We start from the raw sequence: 13,412 nt of genomic DNA, 5'->3' as shown, positions 1-13,412 counted from the left end.
TGCACTGACCCTCCCTTCTCCCAAATGATTATGCAGGAACCGATCCCGCCGAATTTCAAGCTCCCCCAGTTTGAAAGCTACGACGGGACGTCGGACCCGGTGGACCACCTGGAGGCCTTCCGGACAATGATGCTGCTTCATGGTGCCCCCGACGCCATCTTATGCCGGGCTTTCCCTTCTACTTTGAAGGGAGCGGCAAGAAACTGGTACTCGGCACTGAAGCCGGGTACCATCTTCTCCTTCGACCAAATGAGCCACCAATTCGTGGCCCATTTTGTCAGCAGCCGACGTCCCCGGAAAGGTTCGGAGTCCCTCATCAACATCAAGCAGAGGGAAGGGGAGTCCATACGGGCCTACATCAACCGCTTCAACATCGCGGCGTTGGAGGTCCGGAACTTGGACCAGTCGGTTGCCATGGCCGCCCTGAAAGGTGGCCTTCAGAAGAATGACCTCTTGTACTCTCTGGAGAAGAAGTACCCCAGGGATTTTGCTGATCTGCTGGCTCGGGCTGAAGGATACGCCCGAGCGGAAGAGGCCTTCAAAATGAAGGATGAAGAGACTGCGAGGGAGCGCCAGGTGGGAGATTCTGGCAAGCCCGCAGTTGAGAAGAGGCCAAGGGAAGCCCGGCCTCGCTCCCGATCCCCTCCTGGGCACAAGCGCGCCCATACTCCACCCCGGGCACGCAGGCAGAGAAGGCCGGACAGCAGGTTTCGGTGGGGTTCCCCTCCAGGGAAGTTCCGCAGCTACGCCCCCCTCAACGCCTCGAAGGCCCAAGTACTGATGGAGGTCAGGGAGCTGATCCCTAGGCCGGAGAGGATGCGCACGCACCCCGGGAAGCGCAACCCCAACAAGTTCTGCCTCTACCACCGCGACCACGGCCACGACACCGAAGAGTGCATCCAGCTCCAGGATGAGATCGAGGAGCTCATCCGGCGAGGTCGGCTCGACAGATTCATCCGCCGCAGGCCTGAGGGTAGAGGAGACCGGCCAAGAGCCCTCCCACCGCCCGAACCACAGAAGAGGGAGGAGCAGCCCGGAGACCGGCCTCCTATCGGGACCATCGACTCCATCGCCGGAGGGCCTCAAGGAGGAGCGGGAGAACTGTAAATGTATTGCTTACTGTTTCGTTTTGAATCTACTTTTCTTTCTAGCTAACGCACCCCTCCTGCTTAACGCGGATGTATTATGACTGTATATGACCTCTCCAAAAAACAACGGCCGTGTCAGGAACAGGAGGAGAACCCGTCCTGACATGAGCAAAGTCAAAGGCCCGGTTCTTTTAGACCGGATGGGGGGAGAGGCCTTACAACGCCCTAATGTGCCCCACAGCCCTGTTAGGACAGGAGAAAAACCTCGCCCTAATTTGAGCAAAGTCAAAGGCCCGGTTCTTTTAGACCGGATGGGGGGAGAGGCCTTACAACGCCCTAATGTGCCCCCACAGCCCTGTTAGGGACAGGAAAAAATCTCGCCCTAACTTGAGCAATGTCGAAGGCCCGGTTCTTTTAGACCGGATGGGGGGAGAGGCCTTACAACACCCTAATGTGCCCCCACAGCCCTGTTAGGGACAGGAGGAAAACCTCGTCCTAACTTGAGCAATGTCGAAGGCCCGGTTCTTTTAGACCGGACGGGGGGAGAGGCCTTGCAACGCCCTAATGTGCCCCCATAGCCATGTCAGGAACAGGAGGAGAACCTCGTCCTGACATGAGCAAAGTTGAAGGCCCGGTTCTTTTAGACCGGAGGGGGGAGAGGCCTTACAGCGCCCTAATGCGCCCCCACAAGCCAGGCTGATGACGAGAACCTCGCCACCGGCCCAAGCAAAATGGAAGACCCGGACTCCTACGGGAGCCGGGTTCCGCCGCAAAGGTAGGCTCCACCCGGACTCCTACGGGAGCCGGGTTCCACCGCCAAGGTAGCTTCACCCGGACTCCTACGGGAGCCGGGTTCCGCCGCAAAGGTAGGCTCCACCCGGACTCCTACGGGAGCCGGGTTCCACCGCCAAGGTAAACTTCACCCGGACTCCTACGGGAGCCGGGTCCGCCGCAAAGACTTCACCCGGACTCCTACGGGAGCCGGGTTCCGCCGCCAAGCAAACTTCACCCGGACTCCTACGGGAGCCGGTGCCGCCGCCAAGCAAGACTTCACCCGGACTCCTACGGGAGCCGGGTTCCGCCGCCAAGCAAGACTTCACCCGGACTCCTACGGGAGCCGGGTTCCGCCGCCAAGCAAGACTTCACCCGGACTCCTACGGGAGCCGGGTTCCGCCGCCAAGCAAGACTTCACCCGGACTCCTACGGGAGCCGGGTTCCGCCGCCAAGCAGACTTCACCCGGACTCCTACGGGAGCCGGGTTCCGCCGCCAAGCCAGGCTTCACCCGGACTCCTACGGGAGCCGGGTTCCGTCGCCCGGTAAGACTTCGCCCGGACTCCCACGGGAGCCGGGCTCTCATCGCCACTTCTACGACAGGGGTCAATGATGGTAGCAAGACTCGGCCGCGCAACAAGATCGGATGGAAGGAAGGAGCTCCCCCCCCCATGGCGACATCTACATCAAACAAGCCAAACGACAAGAAAGGTCCAACAATCGACATTATCAGTACTACACGTGAAAAAGGTAACACAAAGCGCTCCTTTTTTCATTTTCAATATATACACTAGAAAGCCAGAGCGGTCAGAAAAAGAAAAACAAAACGACAAAAAGAAAATAGCTACATAAAGACAAAGGGGCTCTAAGGGGGCCCTGCCTCCTCCGACCTTGAGTCGCCACCTGCATCCCTCAACCAGAACGGCCTCAGGCTCTCCGTCGTTTCTTCTAGTTCTTCCTTCTTTCGCAGCATGTCCTGGAGCGCCTAACGAAGTCGCCGGACCTCAGCCTCTGCTTCCCGATGCCACTTCCGCAACACTTCAGACTCCGCCTCTGCGTCCGCGACGGCCTTCCGCTCAAGCCCCAATTGAATTTTTACTTGTTGTAGCTCAGCTGTCTTCTCCCCAAGGGAGACAGAAATCCCTTCGACAGAGCCTCTCAGGGCTTGGAGCTCTTCGTTATCTTGGGCGTTAGCAAGCTGCGCCCTAGTAACCAACTGCCTCTGGAGACGGACTACCTCGTCCGCCGCTCGATGGAATCTCCCCTTGTACTCCTCTACCTGTCGGCGCCAGCTGGCCCGCTGCACATCGTGGCTCATCTCAGCATCTTGAAGCTGCTTCTGGAGGTCGGAAACTTTTTGTGACCATATCTGCTCATCCCGCGCTGTGAGTCGGGGTGAGTTCCCTTCCAGCTGGCCGATCCTCCTCTTGGCAGCCGACAGCTCCACTTTAAGGGCGCTGATCCTGGCCTCTTAAGCCCAAGTTCGGTCACTGGCGCTCTTCTTACATTCCTCAAGCTCTTTTGTGAAGCTCGCCTTCCTCCGACTGTAGTCCATGATCGCCCTCACTTGGATACTCCTGAAGTGGGCGGCCTCGGCAGCGGCCTCGGAGTAGCATTTTTTCGCCTGGCGGAGCTCGCCCTCCGACTTTTTCAACTTCTTCGTCAAGTGGAGGACCTCCTTTTTGAGCCGCTGGATGGTCGACTTCAGCGGGACCCCCAGGGGCAGGGGGAGTGCTTCGGCGGGGCGCTGCCATTGGAAGAGGCAAGCGTCAAAGACCGATTCGTTACAAGAAGAAAGGCCGGAAAGAAGGAGCAGAGGGAGGAAAAAATCATCCACAAAAAGAAATTCGGCTTTATTAATTGATCTTGAAGACAAATGAAAAGGAAGCATGATAACAAAAGAAAGATACAAGGTCGGAGGTCTCAGACCTCGGGAGCGGGGGGTGGAGAGTTTGGCGCGGGGGGTGCAACTGCTGTGGCGACGGGCGAAGGGCCGGCCTCGTCGTCGGACTCCTCCAAGAATTCGAGGCCAAGATCGGGATATCTGCTGGCCACCTTCTCCCGTAAAGCTCAAACCCTTTGGTAAATGCCTCCAGGCCGAACTGGACGTTCAGCTCCCTCATCTCCGCGGAGGCCTTGAACTCCTCCACCGCAAGGGTCCTGGCCTCCGAGACCAGAACCGGAGTTTGCTCGGCCAGCTGGGCGACCTCGGCCTCCGCCTTCCTCACCGACTCCTCCAGGCTCCGTCTCTCCGCCTCCCGGGCTTGTCTCTCCTCCTCCCGGGCTTGTCTTTCCTCTTCCCGGTCCTGTCTCTCTCTCTCCAGGGCCTCCCGGAGGGCGGCCACCTCGGCCGTCTTCGCTTGAAGACGAACAACCTCGTCTTGGCAGCGCTCCTCCGCCCGGAGGAGATCCCTTCTCATGCGGCCCGACGCCTCGACATAGGCGAAGAGCTGGTGCCCGATCTGCAAAGACAGATGGAGAATTACAACAAAGACCGAGGCAACTGTGCAAATAAAAATCCGCTTACCTCAAGAAAGGACCCCAAGGTGTCCCAAGCCCGCTGCTCGGGATCGGTGCGGTCGATCCTCTCCACGACATCGGACAGGATGCAACCATCGAGCAGCCGACGGATTAGAGCCTTGTCGTTGAAGGGATTCTTCGATCCCCCTCGGAGCAGACGGACTCGTCTGCAGCGGCTCGGTGGCTGCTCGGCCTGCGGGCCACCGATTTTCTCCTCCTCCCCGCGGCAGGCGCCTCCGCGGGGCGAACCTCTGGAATTGGGATCCCAGTCGGTGGGCTCCCTGGGGGAGCCCGGGGGGCCGCTGGCTCGGCATCCGAAGGAATGTCGATCGTCGGGGTCGCCTGGACGGGCGCGGCCAGGCTCGTCTCCTCCACCCTGGCCCTCTTCGCCGAGCCGGAAGTCGTCGCGCCCTTCCTTTTCTGGGCTCTCATGGCCTTGGCAAGCATCCGTGTGGCTTCGGCGTCCATTGCTAAAAAAAAAAAAAAAAAAAAAAAAAAGGGGGGGAAGAAAAGAAGAAGGAAAAAGCAGCACCAGTCAGTCCAAAAAAAAAAAAAAAAAAAAAAAAAAAAAAGAGAAAAGAAGAAAGAGGAAAAAGGAGAGAGAAAGGAAGAGAGGGAAGAAGAAGACAAGAAAAGGAAAGATGTATACTTGCTGGATCTTGAGGGCTCAGGCCGATGTTGAAGAGAAGCGGCTCCCTCAGTAGGTTTGGAAGGGAAGGAGCGGGATAGCTCAGGAGCTTCTGGGCGGCCTGAAGGTCGTCCTCTCCTAGGCCAGGAGCCCGACGGACGGAATCCCTCAGAGACCCCCAAGGGGGTAGGCCCAATTCCAGGGTCGGACAGTAAACAAAGAGGAATTTCCCCTTCCAGTTGTGAATCGAAGAAGGGGCGCCCTTCAGCAACCCCTTCTTGCCGAACTGAGGGGAGAAGTACCACCAGTCCTTCGCTGAAGGATGGCGTTTGAAGGTATAGAAATGTCTGAATAAGGAGAGGGATGGCTGGACCTCGGCTATGTGGCAGAGAGAGAGAAACCCTATTAAAAACCTAAAGGAATTCGGGGCAACAGAAGCAAGTGAAATATCTAAAAAGCGAAAGAAGGCGGCGACGAAGTTTGGGAGCGAAAGCCGAAGTCCGGCACGAAAGACCTCCTGATACAGACAAAAGCGGCCGGGAGGGGGAGCACTGGCCCTATCAGAGGGGCCAGGAAGCTCCAGGTCGTACTCCGCAGGGACCCCGTATCGAGCCCTTATCAGGAGAAGTTCGTCCGGAATCGACGAACACGAAATGGCGCCCGGCGCGAAAACTGGGCGAGACCCTGCCCCGAGCGCGGGTTCATCCGCAGAAACGAGGGCCTGGGGGTTCGAAGCAGAAGAACTCCCAGAACTTACGGGGACAGAAGATTCAGAAGACATTTTTTCTCGGGGAAGAACCTAAAGGGCCCTAGAAAGGCAAATTGAGAGGGGAACGAAGCACCAAAGGTCAACCCGGAGGAAGACACGAAGAGAATGAAAAGACGAAAGATCCCTAGGCGGTGAAAAGAAGGTGGGCACTAACCTATCTTGCTCTGAGGACCCGGGGGGCGAGAGACGGAAGGCGCCTACGGCTCGAAAGGGCGTTCGCGAGAGCAGACTCTCGGGGAGATGACGGACGCCAGCAAAAATCAAAAATGGAGTAGGACGCCTGAAGGGGGGAGGACGGGTTTAAATAGACCCTGGGATCCGACGCCATAATGATCTCGAATCCCCCCAGGCCAGTCCGCGCTCGACACGCGTCCCACTCCCCGTGGCAGAAGGCTGAAGGCGGCTGGCGGTTAGCAGGGCCATAATTGCGCCGTACCAAGCCAGCGCACCTGCGGGGTCTTCGAAGCGTCCCCTCGTTCCGCCCCAATTCGAAAAGACTCCGGCACGCGCTCATTTAATGCCAAAATATCTGGGAGCGGCAGGGCGCGGGATTCGAAGGGACGGTTCCGGCTGTACTTCTGTGTACTTCTTTCATTTGAAATTCAAAACTCGGATGTAGGGAGACTGGTGTTGGGTATAAAATACCCACAGCCGGAACCCACGGCGGAACCGCCATCAGCAAGTGCAGCTCCGCCCGGACTCCTACGGGAGCCGGGCTCCGACGACATCAGCAAGTGCAGCTCCGCCCGGACTCCTACGGGAGCCGGGCTCCGACGACATCAGCAAGTGCAGCTCCGCCCGGACTCCTACGGGAGCCGGGCTCCACCGCCATCAGCAAGTGCAGCTCCGCCCGGACTCCTACGGGAGCCGGGCTCCGACGACATCAGCAAATGCAGCTCCGCCCGGACTCCTACGGGAGCCGGGCTCCGACGACATCAGCAAGTGCAGCTCCGCCCGAACTCCTACGGGAGCCGGGCTCCGACGACATCAGCAAGTGCAGCTCCGCCCGGACTCCTACGGGAGCCGGGCTCCACCGCCATCAGCAAGTGCAGCTCCACCCGGACTCCTACGGGAGCCGGGCTCCGACGACATCAGCAAATGCAGCTCCGCCCGGACTCCTACGGGAGCCGGGCTCCGACGATATCAGCAAGTGCAGCTCCGCCCGGACTCCTACGGGAGCCGGGCTCCGACGACATCAGCAAGTGCAGCTCCGCCCGGACTCCTACGGGAGCCGGGCTCCACTGCCATCAGCAAGCGCTGCTCCGCCCGGACTCCTACGGGAGCCGGGCTCCGCCGCCGACATCAAAGCAGCTCCGCCCGGACTCCTACGGGAGCCGGGCTCCGCTCTCAATATCAATTGCTGGTAAGCGAAGTCCGAACTCTTACGAGAGCCGGACTTCACCCTTGACTTGTTTGCAGCGCAGCTCCGCCCGGACTCCTACGGGAGCCGGGCTCCACAGACGACATCAGCAAGTGCGGCTCCGCCCGGACTCCTACGGGAGCCGGGCTCCACCGGCATCAGCAAGTGCAGCTCCGCCCGGACTCCTACGGGAGCCGGGCTCCGACGACATCAGCAAGTGCAGCTCCGCCCGGACTCCTACGGGAGCCGGGCTCCACCGCCGTCAGCAAGCGCTGCTCCGCCCGGACTCCTACGGGAGCCGGGCTCCACCGCCGACATCAAAGCAGCTCCGCCCGGACTCCTTCGGGAGCCGGGCTCCGCTCTCAATATCAATTGCTGGTAAGCTCAGTCCGGACTCCTACGAGAGCCGGACTTCACCCTTGACTTTGTTTGCAGCGCAGCTCCGCCCGGACTCCTACGGGAGCCGGGCTCCACCGCCATCAGTAAGCGCTGCTTCGCCCGGACTCCTACGGGAGCCGGACTCCACCGCCGTCAGCAAGCGCTGCTCCGCCCGGACTCCTACGGGAGCCGGACTCCGCCGCCGACATCAGAACAGCTCCGCCCGGACTCCTACGGGAGCCGGGCTCCGCTCACGACGGCTCCGACCATTGCCGAGCTTCAATCGACAGATCCACGCCCCCTGACAGGCCCTCAAAATGGCTGCGACCCTGCTCCACCTCCTGTGGCGGACTCCGCATAGCTCCATTATCCCCCTGGCAGGCCACAGTAACGGCCACGAACCTGCTCCACCTCCTGCGACGGATACCATGCGATTCCCCTGACGACGGACGCTGCTCCACCCTTCATAACGGATTCCACGTGGCAAGTCGAGGTGATACCCACGTGTCCGCTCCATTATCTTTCGCAATCAATTCTCCTGACCATGGGCGGCCCACTAACAGGCAGTTACACACGTCGCCATCAGTCCGTTGCCTCCCCCGCCTATAAAAGGGGGGACTCAGATACGTTATTTTTTAAGCTCATTTTTCTTATATCAAAACTCTGCTAAATTCTCCGTTCGAGCACTCCATTCTTGTTGAGGCAGAGAACTGACTTGAGCGTCGGAGGGTCTTGTCGGAGCAACCCCACCTCCGGTTTAGACTTCCCTTGCAGGTCCCGGCGGCGACCGCGGCCTCCTCAACTCCAGCTTCTCCGGCGCAGGCGAATTTTTGCACCAACAAGTAGTATATTATCGACATACAGAACTAAGAAGATAATAGCACTCCCACTTATCTTCTTATACACACACAGTTCATCCTTATTTTTGATGAAACTAAACTCTTTAACTATCATATCAAAATAGATATTCTAACTCCTTGAAGCTTGCTTCAATCTATAGATTGATTTCTTCAGTCTGCATACTTGATTTGCTCTTCCACTAGAGATAAACCTCTTTGACTGAGTTAGATAAACCTCTTCTTTTAAATTACTATTGAGAAAAGCAGTTTTGACATCCATCTATCAGATCTCGTAGTCGTAATATGTAGCTATAGCAATCAGAATCTGAATGGACTTGAGTATAGCCATTGGTGAGAAGGTTTCATCATAGTTAATTTTTTGTCTTTGCCTGAAATTCTTTGCCACCAACCTAGCCTTATAGGTTTTAACTTGGCTATCTACTCCAATCTTTCTTCTTAAAGATCTACTTACACCCTATTGGGGTTACACCCTCAGGCACATAAATCAAAGTCTATACTTGATTGATATACATAAAGTCCATCTCAAATTTCATGTCGTCTAGCCATCTGTTAAAATCTCTACTCATAACAGCTTCCAAATAAGTCGATGGACCATCATCCTGAATGATGCTGATCTCATTATCATTCCAATGACAAAACCATATCTTAGAGATGCCTTTCGTACTTTATCTGACCTTCAAAGAGGAGATTTGTATAGTTTGTTGGGAACTTCCCCTCTTAGGTGGTGATCTTGGAACTAGCAATAAGGAGTCATAGAGGTCTTTGATGGCCAACAAATCTCTAAATCAAAACCAGCTTTCAGGATTTTAGCAACTTGCAGAAGATTATTGACAGGATTTCTTCTCTCTTTCAAACCATTTCTCTTCTCGATCTGAAACTCTCCTTTTCAAATCTGAAAGCTTCCTTGATGAAGCCTCTAACTAATAGAGAAAAGGAGAATGAAGATCCCTCTTGAATGTGGAGGCATTGAAACCCAAGGGAGTTGCTACAGAAAATTTTGGATAGCAGCCTTCTTATAGATCCCTTTGATCTTCTTCTCAATCCTTTTAGGATTGCTTAGGGACGCCTATCTCAACTTCTAGAGAAGCAAGGAGATCAGGAGCGGCAATTATTTTGATGGTTTGGGCATCCCAAAGTCTTAGAACAATGAGGGAATCAGGTTGTGGATGATAAGGACCTTCTCCTACTCGAACTACGAGAAGTATAATGGGGCGGCTAGGCTTGGGCTTCCTCCTTCAACCCTAGCTAGATGGCGGCTAGGATTTTTCCACACTAGAAAGGTCAGCAACTAAAGAGAGAGAGAGAGATCGGCAACCATATGCCAGCGCACACCCGATAGACCCAGAGAGGGGTTACCAGCTAGTGGGTAGCTGATGATAGCCGAGGGATGGCTAATAATATGGCAACAAGTCTTGTGGATTGGTAGGGATTAAATGAGACTGACCATCCAGCCTGCCGTATGAGGATGATCTGACTTAATATGCATCAACTCAAGGATGAGGGGTTCTTTGCGGTTAATAAAGACTAACAAACCCCACCTTCCCTTAGATGATTATCTTTTGAAAAGTTGGTTAGGGGCTAAGGTCTAACAACTGGTATCAGAGTGAGGTTGTAGATTCAAAATCCGACAGGCTCCTCGGATGTCGTTGAGAGAGAAGATTGTTGGCCATATATCAGTGCACACCCGATGGGATCCAAGGAGGGATTGCCAGGCTGATGATAGCTGGGAGGTGGCTGATGATGTGGCAATAAGTCTTATAGGTTGGTAGGATTAAATGGGACTGACCATCCAGCCTGCCGCATGAGGTTGATCTGGCTTGATGCGGATCAACGCAGGGATGCGGGGTTCTGTATGGTTAATAAGACAAATAAACCCCATTTTTCTTAAGGCAATTATCTTTTGGGAAGTTGGTTACGGGCTAAGGTCTAACATAACATAGTTGATGTACCTTATCTTTGGATACTTCTGATTGAGGATCTCCTTGTGGTCCAACCATAAATATTTCTGAAATAATTTGTAGATCTTGAACTTCTCCGAGTTCAACATTTCTCCCATTACCTCCTTCTTGGATAATTTTTTTTTTTAAAAAAATGGTATATCTACTAACAAACATCTTTTATTCAGTAGGATGGTAGAAGTAGTATCTTTTAATTTTTTTAAGATATCCTATAAATCTATATTTGTCTGATCTAGAACTTAGCTTATACTCAAAATTATTTTTGATATAAGCAGGACAGCTTCAGATCTTAAGATATTTAAGATTAGGCTTTCTTCCTCTTCATATCTCATATGGAGTGCTAACAACAGACTTTGAAGGTACTTTGTTCAATATATATGTAGCAGTTTCTAAGACATATCCCCAAAAAGATATTGAAAGATTCATGAAGCACATCATAGACCGCACCATATCCAATAGAGTGCGATTCTTCTATTCTGCTACATCATTTAACTGTGATGTATAAGGGGTATCCATTTAGAGAGAATATCTTTATCCTTGAGATGATCGAGAAATTCTCTAGATAAATATTCTTCTCCACGATCAGATCGAAGAATCTTAATATTTTTTTTAATTTATTTTTTGATCATACTCTGATACTCCTTAAACTTAACAAAGATTTTGGATTTATATTTTATCAAGAACATATATCCAAACCTCGATAGATCATCCGTGAAGGTGATAAAGTAGGAGTATCCTCTTCTGACCTGAGTTGTTATCGGCCCATATATATTTAAATATACTAGGGCTAATAGCTCTCTTACCCTCTCTTCATGTCCAGTGAATGGAGTCTTGGTCATTTTATCGATGAGACAAGATTCACAAGTTTTCAATGATTCATAATTATAGGGGTCAAAGAACTCTTTTTTGTACAACTTGTTTGTCCTTGACTCACTAATACGATCAAGACGGTAATACCAAAGATATGTGATATTTACATCTTCTCTTTTTTTTTCATATTTCTATGAATATGAAAAATATTTTTATTGAGTACAAGAATTAGAAGATTATCTACTATATAACCACTACCATAGAATTCATTAGAATGATACATGAAGCAACTAATACCCATTACCTTTATTTCAAAATCTTATTTCAGCAATAAAGATATAGAAATAATATTTCTAATGACCTTAGACATATAGTAGCATTCTTCTAATTTTAGAATCTTGTCTGATAGTAAATTCAACAGGTAAGTTCCTACAACCTCTGCTTAAATGGACTCTCTACTCACGTCGAAAAGCTCAAAGTCATTTCTCTTCAGCCCTTTGATTCTCTGTAGTCCTTGCAACGAATTGTAGATGTGAAAACCACAGACGGTATCCAATATCCAAAAATCATTGGCCGAAGCACTCAATAAAAAGGTAGTATATATCATATACATATTTTTCTATGCAACACTTGCACCTTCAAGCTTGCAAGATAACTTTTACAGTTCTTCTTCCAATGTTCTATCTTGCCACAGTAATAATAGGTGATATGCATAGAGACATCCTTTGCCTTCTTCTTTTTGAAGATGCTATCTTTTCGGCTCTCTTCTCCATATAACTCCTTGAGATTAAAGAGTATGGAGTAAGGATCTATATTATCATGTTGTCTCTATAACTCTTTACTCATTGAGGCTAACATAATACAATGGACAATTGTGCTGTCAAACTGCCACATCTTAGATGTAACTTGTTCTTCTTCAAAAGCATCTTCATTGACCAAATCTGGGTCAGGAGTATCCAGAATATAAAAAATTTTCTCTTGGATAAAAATTATTCTCAAATTTCTCAACCAGTCCATTTAGTTTGAACCAGTCAATTTATTTGTATCTAGGATGCTACGCAATGAGAGTGAAGATGCCATGATGCAGAGTTTTAATCTATATGAATTAAGAATAATAGTATAGACAAATCACTTATGATGATATGTATAACTAGATGATATGTATAACTATATGTATAGCCCTCACCTATGGTAAGCGAGAAACCTTAATCTGATTTCTTAGTGACATTGAGATCCTAATTTCTCAAAGAAATCTTGTGGATAGCACAACAAATTTCAATAACTTCAAAGATAAGAAACTCTTTTTAATTACATCTTATGTAACTTTCAACAAAACTCTTGCCTCTACAACACTCATAGCCTTGTGGATAGCACAACCAACTATAGTGTTTTAGTTAAGTCAGACCCTTCATTTTCATACGATCATATTTCGATTAATGTTGTCCTTGTGGATAGCACAACAAGCAATACATCCAAAATATGTCGTAAGCATCTCTTATGTATCAAGACAACCCCACATCGATCCTCATAGTAAGTCTTGTGGATAGCATAACAAACCTATTATAGTTCATGATAGAGTATTGGCTTAGCATGAAAGAAGGCTGATGTAGTGATCCTAACACTAATCATCTAAGTTCAGACTAATTAACCCAATTAGCCAAGTAAGTATATGATTGGTGGAAAGCTCTCCGTGCTTTTGTAACAGTCCTAATTAAGTAACCACCACTCAAGAATCACTTACCTTAGACATCAATTGATCAATCAATTCTAAACTTGATCAGCTTTTGGTTTTCTCTACAATGACTTAATATAATTTTTTAGGATGACTTTATGGTTTCATGCGCATCCTACTTTGCACATTTCATAATGAGGTATAATCATACTTAAATCATGATAATCATAATTTGAAGTAATGTATTTAAACATATCTCTAAGATTGACTAGAATTTGAATGTTCAATCGAACTCATCTCATGGTCCGTATGGAACCTAATCAAAAAATCCTCAAATCTTAAATCATGCCAACATACTATCCTTTGATTGTATTAATCAAAGTTGCTTTGATATCATTGTATGGTTCTGATGGCATAGCGAAAAGTTCAGGTGTTTAAAATTTTCATTCAAAATACCTAACATACTGAAATCCTAATGCCTAGAATCCTTTGATAATATCAATCAAAGTATAAATTAAATAAATAAGATTAGAAGAATACCTATAACATTTATTCTAATTTTTACTAGATGTTTAAGTATTCATCCTCCAATGATGA

Source organism: Elaeis guineensis, chromosome 3 (assembly GCF_000442705.2).
Source record: "Elaeis guineensis isolate ETL-2024a chromosome 3, EG11, whole genome shotgun sequence".
In the NCBI taxonomy this organism is placed as follows: Eukaryota; Viridiplantae; Streptophyta; class Magnoliopsida; order Arecales; family Arecaceae; genus Elaeis; species Elaeis guineensis.
Note: the sequence above shows the minus strand (reverse complement) of the source record.